General features: G+C 37.5%; 1 protein-coding gene across 5 annotated transcripts in view; it reads left to right on the top strand.

The window, feature by feature from the left end:
- BMPR1A (bone morphogenetic protein receptor type 1A) overlaps positions 1-13,284 on the top strand; it is an 86,222-nt gene that overhangs the window by 39,829 nt on the left and 33,109 nt on the right. For 4 of the 5 annotated variants that reach the window (XM_030031024.2, XM_030031025.2, XM_030031028.1 and 1 more), the window contains one exon: positions 1,175-1,296. The exons of the other annotated variant lie outside the window; for it this stretch is intronic. The gene's annotated coding sequence lies outside the window, so the exon portion shown is untranslated. The remainder of the gene's footprint in view (positions 1-1,174; positions 1,297-13,284) is intronic. 5 annotated transcript variants of the gene reach the window in all.

Below are 13,284 nucleotides of genomic sequence, written 5' to 3'. Positions count from 1 at the left end.
AGATTGGCTGTATGTTTTTTAACAGTATAGCTGGATTACTGGTGTTTGAGCCTTTGTGTTGTTTTCAAGGTTATGTCTGCAGTCATAAGACTGGGACTTCTAAATGATAAAATTCTTGTATGATCTTTTTGCAAGCTTTGGATGATGGAAACATTAAAATATTGTGGCACTGTGACAAAATGGGAAGAGTTGGCAATAGGCGGCACATACTCCAGATGGAATCTAAGTAGTAAGGCTGATAAGCCCAACTTAGCTATCCACAATGCATTTGAAAACTTTGGGACTTGACACAAGTCAGGCTTGCTCACAATTGTTACAAGTGCCAGGTAAGAGCCTGTGCCATGCTTTTCTCTAATGCTTGGATGTATGCCAGTTCAAAAACACAAACAAAAAATCAAACCCACTGTATTGCCAGGACTTTTTTCCAAATTCTTAACTTGCTTTTTCTTCCCAGGAGTAATCATGCCTGTGTGCAGCTACAATAAACCTATTGATTATTTCTCAGTATATTGCAGTTCCTTGTGTACTGGAACTAATGGGGTGACACCAGTGGATTTTTGTTGTAAAGCCGCAGTCTTACAGATTCTCCAGTGTTTAATAAAGATTGACTTGTGCGTTGTTTGTTTGGGTTTTTCCATTGGTGTCGCCAACAATGTGTCCTTTGTCTAGTCTGCTGCCTGTTTAAAAAAAATAAAATTAAAAAATTGGAGAAACCTGCTATCTGGACACTTGCAAATCTGGCTGGTATAGACCAGGTGAATCCAGGAGTTACTGGGAGAGATCAGAAAGGCTTGTTTTCATAGGAAAACTATCTACAGAGATTTTTAACACCCTTCCTCCCTGACATCACTGTTCCTCTAAGACAAACCTGTATCTAAAGGATAGAAATATTTTTTTAAAGTTTTTATTTTTGAAGTATATGAGTGAATAATATAAATAAAATTATTTTAAATTCTTTTTAGTATCAGTATTTTACAAATATACTGCAACCATGCAACTATTAGAAACGCAGGAGCCTAAGAAGTTTTTTTTAGCTAGGACCAGTTCATAATAGCAGATGGCTTCCATAATTCCAGATACCAGTATCTGCAATGTGCAGTTCACATTATGTACTATAAACTATCAATACAGTTTCTTTAGATATCTTAAGTCAAATTCTCTTCCTGTTTTACAGATTAATAGAAATATGCATTTCCGTAATATCACCTTTGAACTAATGAAGTGGAAGTACAGATGAAAACAGTCTGGAGGAAGCTTGAAGTACAATACAGTTTCATTCAGTTTCGTAATTCTGAGGTAAGGTTAATGCATGCAAAATTTTATTTCAAGTATTTCAGGGTAAAAAGCATATGATAAGCAGTCACCATATCTTTCTTACAAACATTTCTGAGCCTTCTTTTTTTATGCTAGTGCCAGTCTTTAATATCATGCTGAAACAGCTGCTTGATCTACTCTCTGTCCATGTTTCAGTTATGAAAAAAAACAAAACAGCCTCAACTACAGAGACATTTGTTGTAGAAAGATACATTGGAAAACAGTTACCATATCAGACAAATTTTATTTGGTACAATCTGTCTGGTCATGGTTGTTATTAATGCTTTAGTTGAAATACGAGGACTGGTAACACAACTAAGTGACATGCCTGCTGGGCATCTTGTCTCCCGGCACAGTGATTGGTACAAAATGTTATTATGCTGGGTTTTTTTATTATTACTGCTATTAATAAAATGTTATGGGTTTTTTTTAATACTAAATTCCACTACCTCGATATCTTAAAGGCATTCCTGTGATTGATTATGAGTTATGGGGGCGTTTGGTTCATAGTTTGCTGCTTTGTGGTGTCTAAAGCTTTTTTTTTTTCCTTTATGTAACCACGAGGCTAAGTGGAATATTCCTGAAACGTTAGATTTCTGACATATTTGAGAGTTCTCTTCTGCAACATGAAATCTGTTTAAAAAACAGATAGTGAGCACTGGCCCTCCTACATCTAGCTTCTCACTGTTCCAGTTTTGCTTAACTAGAGCTGAGGCAGTGTCCACATACAGTGGTTTTTAAGCTGTGATGCTGTTGGCCCTTCTCACTTTTTCCCATTTGTGTTAGAAATGGGGTCTCTGTAACAGGTGGGACAACTTCAGAGACTTAGACTAGCAGGTTTCACCAGTCGTCATCTGCTTGTTCTCAACAGAAGTTTGTGTCTCGGATTATGTTATCTTGCAGATTTTGGCCACTGTTACAAACAGATGTTGAACCCCTTTTCAAGAAAACAGAAACTTTACTTACAACAGGACTGTGCTTCTGATTTACAGAGATCAGCCGAGGAATCTTGACGTATATTTGACATTCATACATTTGTCTGACAGAGAAGCATGTACCCTCTTTTGGAGGTCAAATTTTAAAGAAATAATTCCAAGGGAAAGATCAGCATTGAATTCAGCTAATGCATATTTTATCTTTAGCTGACTTATTGCTCAAAACCTGTAACTTTCTGTACACCATAAACAAATTCACAAAGCTATAAAGTTGGAACTCATATTGACAAGTGAAACGTTTGTAGTCAATCTACACTACTTCAGGTGAGGAAGATTGTTATCTGGTCTACATGCTGAATGCATGTCTTGATGATGTATGTTAGCTTCCTTCACCTTCCTATTTTACTCAGGTTATTTTATGCCTGACAAGACAAGAAGACGGGCAAGTGCTATTTCTTCTCATTCAATCACATATTCCTAAAAAGATGTTGGATTAATTCAAAGGCCAGTTGTACTATGCATCTTGCAAACAAAGCAACAGTTAGCATAGATTTAAAATACTTGCGTCCTACTAAAAACTAAAGGACTTGGAGTCAGTGCTGAAAAAATAATTGAAAAAGTACAAAACTTTGTACTGCTACAAAACCAAGAACTAATTTCTTCCTTTTTTTTCTTCCTGAGGAGAGGAGCAGTTCATTTCTCCTCCAATGAGAGAGACAGTTGAACAACAAATGACAGTTCTCAAATTGTTTATCAACAGAGGACTCTGCAGATGAGCCACTGTGTTGAAAGATCACTCTTTTGTCTATCGGAAGAACAGTTTCTATTCTCAGGCTTGTAATTCCAAGCAAATTTCAAAATTGAGATTAAGTGTTTGGGAAACATGCATACTGATAGAAGACTGTATTTTAAGACCTATTTGTAGCATTAAAGAGCTTCATTAACCTATATGGTCTTCTGTGGACACTAGAACCACATCAGTCATTTAGAATAGTGATCAATATGCTAAAGTGAAAGGATTTCACTGTGTTTGGGTAGATCTCAGGGTTTTATAGGATTAGAGAATGGTAGAGGGTAGAGAACGGGTCATCATAAAACAGTTTTTTCATCACTCTGCCCTCTGTTCTCAATGATCCCACTCCCAAAGCATTTAGAGCTGATGCAGTATTTAGAGAAGTAGTGCTGTAAGCTTTATTAATGAAAAATCTCACTCCTTTCATATAAGAGATTTGAGGGGAAGGGTAATGCTTGGAGATGCCATGTATAGGTGAGCTCTCTGAATAAAGAATACCAATAAATGCTAATTAGTATGTCTAGTTCTAGATACCATACATGTTTCCCTCTTAAGTGTCTTTCAGATGCTATCCTGAATTGAAATGAACTGAAAAATGGGTGGATGTCCTTCTGTTACAGAGAGGGGAAAAAGAGAAGGGCTTTTTTTGCTGATACTTCTTATTTTGCTGATACGGCTGGGTAAAACCTTTCCGGTGTCAAGTGGCAGGGCATAAGCATATACAGTTGGGTTGAAAACTCTGGATGCAGTATCTTTTTGAAAAGGGAAAAACAAAACAAACCCAACACCCTGTGTCCCTCCCTTCACAAGTTACCTTTTTTCCCTTCTTGTCCACTGTTTTTCTAAATAGTAATACCATTAGCAATGATTGGGGGAAGGAGGTTGTTTTATGTTTTCCCTGTATGTAAGTAGCTGATCTGGCAAGAAATAAAATGGCAACACCACTCCACCATGAAATGTCCCTACCTTGACACAGCTTGCCCTGTTTTTACTAAGGATTATGGGCTTGTAAGTCAACAAGCACACAAATGGCAAGGGAGCTTATCAGAACCAAATAAAAACAAGTCATTTTGCTGATCATTTGTGTTCCTATGTATGTTCTACCTCCTGTTTTCATACCTTTATGCTTGAATGTCAATAGCAAGGTGACAAAGACAAAAAAAATAAGGTTACCGAGGCCAAAAGAGGGAAAAACTATAAATACTGGATGTGGACAGAGTGCATTGTCCTAGATGTTGATCAGACATTTTATGTACTTCCCAAGCGACAGATCCATGGTGTTGTATTTTATAGCCTGACCTGCTTTCAGGTGTCTTTTGAGCCCATTTATGATTTTGACACTCACAAAACCCTGTGAAAGCGAGTGTTTTCATTTTAAATGTTTGTTATATACAAAAGATGCATTTTGTTTGCATCTAAAACTGCTGCCCGATAATTTATTTGTTAGTTCCTTGATGGTATACAGAGAAAAATTGTGATTAAATCTCTCTGGTCATCTCCTCCATGTTAAGGTTGAATGAAGAGTATTATACATCTCTCAGTTCCCAAGAAGGTTTATTTTAATCTTTCTTTAATATGGAATCTCTCTGTAATACGGCCCATCATTGTACTTTTGCTAGTTCTACTCTATTTTTTGAGACAGTGTAAAATTTCCTTATATCTTAGTAGTGTAAATGTCTGTCTTTTAATTGCAACTGTGAATTTGTGCAAGTCTTTAGCATTTCTAGTGTGATGGAACTACAGAAATACAGTTTAGTATATTATACCTAATCAATATAGCTATGTATGCTTAATTACCTTCTGCAACTGGTCTCCTGTATCATGTTGTCTCTTTACTTACCATAAAGATTTTGGTTGTATGATTATTTTGTTTTCTTTGGGGTATTAAAAACTGGATTTGGATGACCCCCCCACCCCCCCACCCCGCCTTAAAATGTAAAATACTTCCTTAGTTTGACTTGCCTGCAGCAAGGCATCAGCTAGAGGGAGATTAAAGACCTCTAACGTACAACTACTGAACCGGTAACTGTAGTTGACAGTTTAGGAATAACTTCCTACTTTTCAGCTTCTAGTGTCTGTAGAGTTCTCATCTTTCTGTCTCCTTCCAAACCAGTGGAGGTAGAACCATCTCTTCTCATGTGAATAGAGCTTGTTTGTTCAGTAGCCAGGAACATGTGCCAAGTGTTTCAGAACGAAATCTGCCAGTGACGAGGTGGTGTTCCTGCAATGGTTTTCTTATTAACCATCGAGACTGTGTAAGATCTCCTCTATTCAGTTAGGAAGCAATTATTCTGTAAGGTTGGGTTAGCTGCCACTGAATTTCCTTGGTGGCAAACTATTTGCTAGGAGTTAATTCCATAACAAACAGGCAGAGCCACTTCAGGCTCAAACCACAAATGGGAAATGCAGGTCAGTGTGCTCAAAGCATTTTCCAGGAGTGGAGTAACCAGAAGTCCGTGTCGTCTTTTGAATCAGTTGATCAAAACAGGAAGTGCCAGTGATTCCACTCCAGAGCTGCTCTGTTCTGCGGCGTGCTGTCACATGTTTTGCTGAGTTAGTTTGACCGGTATCCTCCTAACAGTGCTCTCCTTACTTCCATTTGGCCTGGCTTAGGCCAGGTTGTTCCAGTAGTGTGACCATCTCAATCTCAGATGGCATAAAACAAGAGCCTTCCCTATTGCTAGGCCAGGATTGTCAAATTCAGGAAGGTTGAGTTAAGCTGTCCAAGAATCCCTTCATTTTACATTTTTTATGTTGCCTCTGTCTGGCTCAGAAGTTCCTGTTGAAAGAGTAGTGGGTAACATCTCTCAAAGAAATCCAGGCAAGTTCCTATGTAGTAAGGAGAGGCTAAATTTTGTATTTTACTTTTGTCTGAGGATGGGAATTTTATGCAGTAGGATAGAGAACTAATTCAAGAACTTATGGTGAGAAAAGTATACAGGAAATGCATTCATAGTACAGTCTAAAGATGTTTGTATTGATAGGAATGTATTTTATCATCAGATTATTGTAACATGGATATGTAATTAGAAACATGCCAGGTTTTCTTTTTTGCTTATTTGTTGACTTAATGTTTAGATTAAGAATGGTAAGATGTGGTTATCTACTAAACATTAATACAGGGATTGTTTTTGTTTGCTTTTCAAGAATTGCTTTTCTTTTCCTTTTTTTCCTTTTCTCCCCCCCCCCCCCCCCCCCCCCCCCCCCCCCCGCCTTGAGGCAAAACCAAGCAGATAAATACTTCTTTCTGATGGTACTATTTTGAAGTAGTCTTAAGAAGTCAGTTATGGACTAGGTTCCCCTGAGCTAGGTTTAAAAGTTAACAATGTCCTTCTCCAGAGGTTCCAAGGTTATGATGTTATGATAAGTTTCATGAAAAGTTATGTGAAATGTTTCTGAAGTGTTGTGATTGGTATGGAATTGCATGGAGATAAATCTAGGGATCCAGTTAAAATGTATTTTAAAATAATAAACAGCTACCTGTTAACTTAACAAAACCTCAGATTGATTTAGATAAACGTCCTTGTATAATATCCTTAATCTTCATAAAAAACAGTGTGATAGAAACTTGCTAGTTTTCTTCTAATCCAGATATGTAATATCCTTTAAAAAAAATTAAATGTGTACTATAGCCAAGTCTAGGTGAAGAGGGCATACTTTTATCACGTAAATGGAAAACATACATATTTTAAGGACAACACAGTACAGGAATTTCAGGATCTTGAGTAATAATTTGAATCTTTTAAAACTTAAATGTTTTGTTCTGAAATTTTTCTTTGTTAAAATACCTATGGTGAAAAATAATCTGAATAATTAGGAAGTAAATAATCATGAATTGGTTAGTCATATGACACTTAATTTAAATATTTTGCCATTTTTGGAAAACAGGGAAATCTGTTAATACTATAGAATGGAAGATAACTTGTTGATGGTACAAGTTAATTAAAAAAAAACACAGTATTTTTTTGTTCAGTGTGCTTTGTCATGAACTGACTCGATGTGATACTGGCGTAGTTATTTCTAGTAATGTAATCCAAATATTAGGCTGGTGTGCTTGATATGTATAGGGAAGAACAGATGTAAAACATTGGCTCCACTACTGTGTGCAAGTGCACAAAGTCTTAAACTGTACACACCACTTAAAGTCTTAGGCTGCTAGTAAGTTTGCTAGTTATAGTTAGAAATAAGCAGAAGTTGCTTGGAAAATGAGTAAGAAAACAGAATAAAAATACTCTGGTGGAAAAAGAAAAAAAAGATAGGTGAGGCAACTATATGTCAAAAAGTAGTAATACTTCAGTTGTATTTATTAATAACCCAAAGAGCAAGCTAACAGGAAAAAAGGGAAGATAGGGTAGTTTGAGGAAAAGTAAAGCAAGTTGTTGTGGTTTAACCCCAGCCAGCAACAAAGCACCACACAGGCACTCGCTTGCTCCCCCATCCCACCCCCACAGTGGGATGGGGGAGAGAATCGGGGGGAAAAAAGTACACAGCTTGAGAATGACTGGTGAAGCAAGGATGATGGAAAAAGTTACTTGAACTCTTTAGTATGAATTTAGGGTAAGGAAAATGTAACTGTTTAGGTAGGATGAGATGTGGTCAAATACTTTCTTTAGGGAAGAAAAAGTGGGCCTTGCTGCTACATCCACCAGAACAAGCATTTTGGTTATACTGAAAAAGTTGGTCAAAGAAACTCTTTAAGACTCGATTTTGGGGTTTTAGAAAGCAGGCATTCTTTATTGTAGCGCTGGGTGCACGGGGATTGCTCTACCTGTCGTGCACACAGTCAGGCCTAATTGTGTAGGTTAAGTACATGTTTTACATATTCACTAGATTTCCGAGAAATGTTATACATATTCACTAGATTTCCGGGAAAGTATTAGCATATGTAAATGTCCTTTACGTAGGTGCATTGAAGGTCTCTGGTGGTTTTCAGGAGTCTTCTGGTGGTCTTCCATAGTCGTCTTCACTTGTTTGTTACTTGACTCTTCTTGGATGATTCTGTGCAGTGTGATCTTCTGCATGTTTGATATATCTTATCCTAAAGAATGCTCGTTAGTGTTTCTATTATCTATGCTTATATTTTGACGTAATTTATATGGATATTTTTAAGCTAAATTACCTAAGAGGGTTAAACTCCTTATCTTTTTCAGAAACTGCAAGGTTATCCAAAAGTAATTTCTCACACATTTTGCAACATACAGAACCTCCATCCACTACTGATCAGTAAACAATCAGGCAAAGAAACAGCAAGGCCATTGTATTCAGAAAAATATCCTGAATCATTGGTGTTGCCAAAATGGGCAGTTTAAGTCACACATCACAAGGGTCAAAGAGAAAAAGTAGGAAAGCAAGTGAAATTGATAGGAGAAGGAATATCTAGTATAATCTCTGTACCTTCTTAGTTTCCTTAGGTCTTAGTTCAGTTGCTTTCTTAGAATATGGAGAGAAAAGCAAAGATTTGAATGAAAAAAATTAAGGTTTTTATTAGCTGGATGTGAAGTTTCATTTAATCTAAAAACCAAACTGCTACCTTGCATGTTGATGTTTTGCTTTTCTTAGCTCTACTGTGTAACAGTTGTTGAAAAACGTTTCTTTCTGAAGTTTATTTAAAATAACCTTTTTGCACTAAGAAGTGGTGTGATTGCTTGAATACTAATGGGATAGATACTAATAAAACTACTAAACTAAATATTTTAATCTCATTGGGCTTTCTAGTCATGCTTCTTGTGTGTATGTTTTGTTTTTAAATTTTGTGTGGAAAAAAAAACAGTATTGCCTTAGCACTTCAGTGCAGGGAAATAGGGGACTATAACTGTTAAAGTATAAACATTACCTTTGAACTCTGTCTTTGTCTACTTATTGAAAGATTACTGTGTTTGGATTTAGAAATGTCTTTGAAGCTATATTTGATGAAAGTACATTGTTTAAACTTAAGAGGAGTAGTTTGTGTATATGTGCATGCCATGTTGTTTCTGTAGTTATTTAACCAAGCGGATCTACAATGTACTTAGAGCTTAACTTTGGGTTGCATTAAAATGTATTTTCATCTCGGCAAAACTTGCAGAATACTAACAGGGTAAGATAAGCTCAGACACATACATCTAGAGTCCTGGAAATTTTTCCCAGAGAGATAATACTTTCTTACGTACTTCACAATTAAAAATTAAGTATTGCAGATGAAAGTAGAAACTGAATGCAGCATAGAGCTAATTTTAGATTATTTGTACTGTGGAAGCACTTTCTTAATATACCCATCTAATCTAATATCTCCAATATTTGAGAAATAACTCTGTGTGTGAGCATGTCATGCTTTCTATGATACTGAGAATAACCGAATACTTTGCAGGTTCTATGTAAGATAACGAATGTTGTCATTACAAGATATTTATTTGCCAATGGATTTGGGGGTTTATTCTTTTTTTTCCTTTCTTTTCCCTTTTTTTTTTTTTTTTTTCTCCCTCCTTTTCTGCTTGGGCCTATTGAAGCTTTGTTAACCTGCTTGTATGTATCAGGGTTCTCCTTGAAAGCTCTGGGAGTTACTAGTGAGACTGCTTGTGAGGTTACTACCCCCAGCTGTCCACCTTGCTCTTTTGCTGGAGGTCATTGCCTCTGTGGCAGTATCAAGCAAGCACCAGCTCATCAGCCACTGCTGTTCAGAGCCTGGCATATTAATTTAAACTGCCATTGATTCTGGTTTAGGCTATGCTAGACTTGCCAATGACAATACTTGCTCACTTCTCTTGCCCTTGCTGTGGAGGTGGTAACCTCCTAGTGTTTTGTGTCTGGAGCTTGTAACCTCATAAAAATATCCCAACATGAGTTTCTAGGGTGAGCGTCGAGGCTCACAGATGACAGAAAAGCTGTTAGCTGACTATTCATATAATTCAAAAGGATTGTAAGAGAGGTTGAAAGGGCGCATTTCAGCAATTTAAAGTTAGAAGGGCAATATAATTAACGCGAAGAACAAATTTAACAGTTAAATGTAATTTGCAAAGTACATATCTAAAATTCTGTTTCTGTAGTAAGAACACTAAATAATAATTCCCCCCTGCCATATCCATGTTTTAGAGGTGTGTAAAGGAGCAGCATCTACTACTTCATTTATTTGGCCTATCCAGCTATTAAATGACCTCTTTGGAAGACTGATGGCATACGGCTCCTTTGAGAGTATCTGTGTGTTATTTACAGGGATTTGCGAGAACAGCTAGTCTGAGAGTTTCTCCTGTGAGCAGAGTACAGTGCTTCTACAGGCATGGCAAGCAGGTGAGAAAAATGAGGATTAAGGCTTACCTTGCCAAGCAGCATTTTGTATTAGCAAATCGTGATGGTGTTGAACTTGCCAGTCTTGTCTCTGCTGTTTGTATGCATTGAGCAAATACTGTTAAAGAAAGCTTTTCTCCTGCGCATTGCAATGAGAAGTGCTGAATTTGATGATTTTAAAATTATGTGGCTTATTTATGAAGTAACATTTGCAAGTATGTTTTTATCTCGTTCACAAAACGATGTATGAATTAATTTGGACAGCAGTTATCTTATGGGTAGCAGAAAAAAACCCATACATCCATGTTGACAGTTCTGAGTGTTTTGAGGGCAAGCAGTTTGCTTTTTGTGAAATGCTCTTCTGTTGGCCTTTTTTAATACTAGGTCACATGTCACTTGCTTTACATGGGACACCATAGTGTCCTGGTCAGATACCAGCAGGAAAGGATTTGCAATTATGTAAGTAGGCAGCAGCGATTCCCATGTTTAAGGCATCGCTACTAGCAGTTTGGAGGGGGTTTGCTTGTATTTTTGGCTGGGGGTTGTGTTGGTAAGTAATGCTTTCTGTCTGTTCTCAATAATTGAAACTGTCTTCCAGGGGTAAATAAAAAAAAAAAAGGAAGGGGGTTTAAGGTCTCCTTTCTGTTACTCTTTCCTAGAACTTACTTATTCTCTGCTCTGTTTGGAAAGTATATCCTTTAATAACTAAAATCATACCTGCAACGCAAGTGCGAGGAGTGAAGGCTCTGTGAATAGCATTATCAAGTTGACTCTGTTGACCTCGGTAATTACTAATCTATGCAATCGGGTATTTCTGAGCCCTGTCAGCCTTGCTTGTGTAGCGTTTTATTTATTTTATTGGGTTTTACAAGTCTCGAATAGGAAAAGAGGATTTAAAGAGAAAATCTGAAAAAAAGAAACCCAACCCCGTGTTTCTTCTTAAAGGGTAGAGGTCTTCTAGAGGGGAGCTGGCTTGCAGAGGGGGAAGACAGTATTCTTATGCTAATCCACGCTCTGGATAAGGAGCAAAGCGGCCGTGCAAACAATGGAAGTGGAGCCAGAAAGTCTGCTCGGCAGTCTAGCACGCCTTGAAAAGCATGTCAGGCAGGGCGCCTAGGGCTGCGCAGGGGAGGGGAGAGCTCCGACTGACTTCACGGAGCTGGCAGCTAGCCAGAAGACTTGGAAAAACCTTACTACCTAGACAACAAGAATTAAGGGTGGAAGCGAGGGGAAGGGGGAGAGAAGTCGTTGCAGTCTACTCTTCGTGTTAAAAAAATCAGACACCCCCCCCCCCCCCCCCCCCAAACCCCATTGAATTGTCTCGGCTTTGTTGCTGCTATTTTCTTCTTCGTACCAAAATTGAAATTCAAGTGATCTGTTTTTTAAATAGTAACCACTTTCTCTAAAGAGCGTTCCGTGTGAGAGATGTAGATTTTAGCGACGTGCCCCTACTCGGAAATTAGCTTACACTACCCTCATGTGGGCAAAATGTTTGAATCAGAAAGTGCGCTGGAATCTGGAGCTTCAGGCTGGCCTAAGGATGGCGCTGGGGGGGGGCTTTTGGTTTTCTGTTCCTTGCTCCTCCTCGTGTAGGAGAAACCCATGTCAGTGACATCGGGGAAAAAGCATGGGTTTGTGTAGTATGCGTTATTATTGATTAAATTCAGTAACCAGAAAAAACCAGGCTGTTTTACTTAGGCACCATGAAATGAAAAATACGCTCTGTAACCACCAAACAAAAACCCAGTTTCTGGAGAGCTCTTCATGAGTCACCTTTGCTTTGGAGAGAAAAAGTAGTTGTGAATTTCTTTGTGTAGATTGGGCAAAGGTTATAGGTTTAACAGAAACAAGCAAAGGCCATGGGATCTAAGTCTAATAAAAGCTTACCCTGTCAGTTTTTTGGTTGGGGGGGGTGTGTGTGACATAGATTAATGAACAATTGTCCTTAAATTACAAAAAAATTACTGTAAGGTTGTGAAAACATTAATTAGTCATCTTTATAGTGCTGAAAGGGATGTCGCACTTTAGAAACCCTTCCTATGAAAGCATTTGTACTTTTAAAGGCGCTGGTCCTGATTTTAGGGTCCATTGTTCACTTAAAAAAGTGAGCAAATATATATTCAGGATTGAGGCCCAGCTTTTTCCCTTTTCCAGCCTAGGTATATTGTTTGTATAAAATAACTGTAATTCAGAGCCAAAATATGTGATAGGTCTTGTACACGGTATAGTATGACCATAATATTTGCAATAGTGATGTGTGAAATTTGTAACAATTTTAATGACTTCGCTTGCTGTTTAGTGAACAAAAGGCTTTCTTTAAGTAATTTTTTTGTGAACAAAATTTAAAAGGTTTAAGTTATGTTCCCAGTTCGGATTTGTTAAGAGATGGAATGTATTACATGTGGAGACTTTTCTCCTTGTTCACATAGACCGGTATGACAGTAAGGAACTAGCAAAAATGATAAATAGATAATAAAACCATTGAAGAATGATAGCTTCTGGGTAGAATAGCAGAAGTTGATGTCATTTATGATAGAAGGAGCATGGGTGTTCCTTTGCCAATTGTCTTAAGGGCAGAAGCTCTCAGCCAGCTAATCGCCAAAGTGATGGAGTTGAAAGAGTGGAAATGGGTCAAGATGAATAAAAATGTGTAGCGAAATCCTGTTTGAATATGTTCAAATGAGAGAATGTGTCATGTTTGTAACATACTAGGATATGTCTGAATACCTGATGGCACTGGGAAAATAATTTTACTGAATTTCATTACTGTTAATTTAATGGCAGAAGCTTTGTAGCAGTTAGTTAATTGGATTCCAGAGTAACAGTAAGATGGGCATTCAGGAGTCCAATGAGTGGCGTCCCCAATTACCTAATTGTGCTGGGCATGGTAAAGAGCAGCTAGGCTTTAATTTCTTCATGGTTAACAACTTTGTTTATGAAGCAGACAGATGTATCATAATTTAGTAGTTTGGCTTCTAAATT

The sequence above is a fragment of the Aquila chrysaetos genome, chromosome 11 (genome assembly GCF_900496995.4).
Source record: "Aquila chrysaetos chrysaetos chromosome 11, bAquChr1.4, whole genome shotgun sequence".
In the NCBI taxonomy this organism is placed as follows: Eukaryota; Metazoa; Chordata; class Aves; order Accipitriformes; family Accipitridae; genus Aquila; species Aquila chrysaetos.
This window is presented reverse-complemented; position numbering and strand designations above follow the sequence as displayed.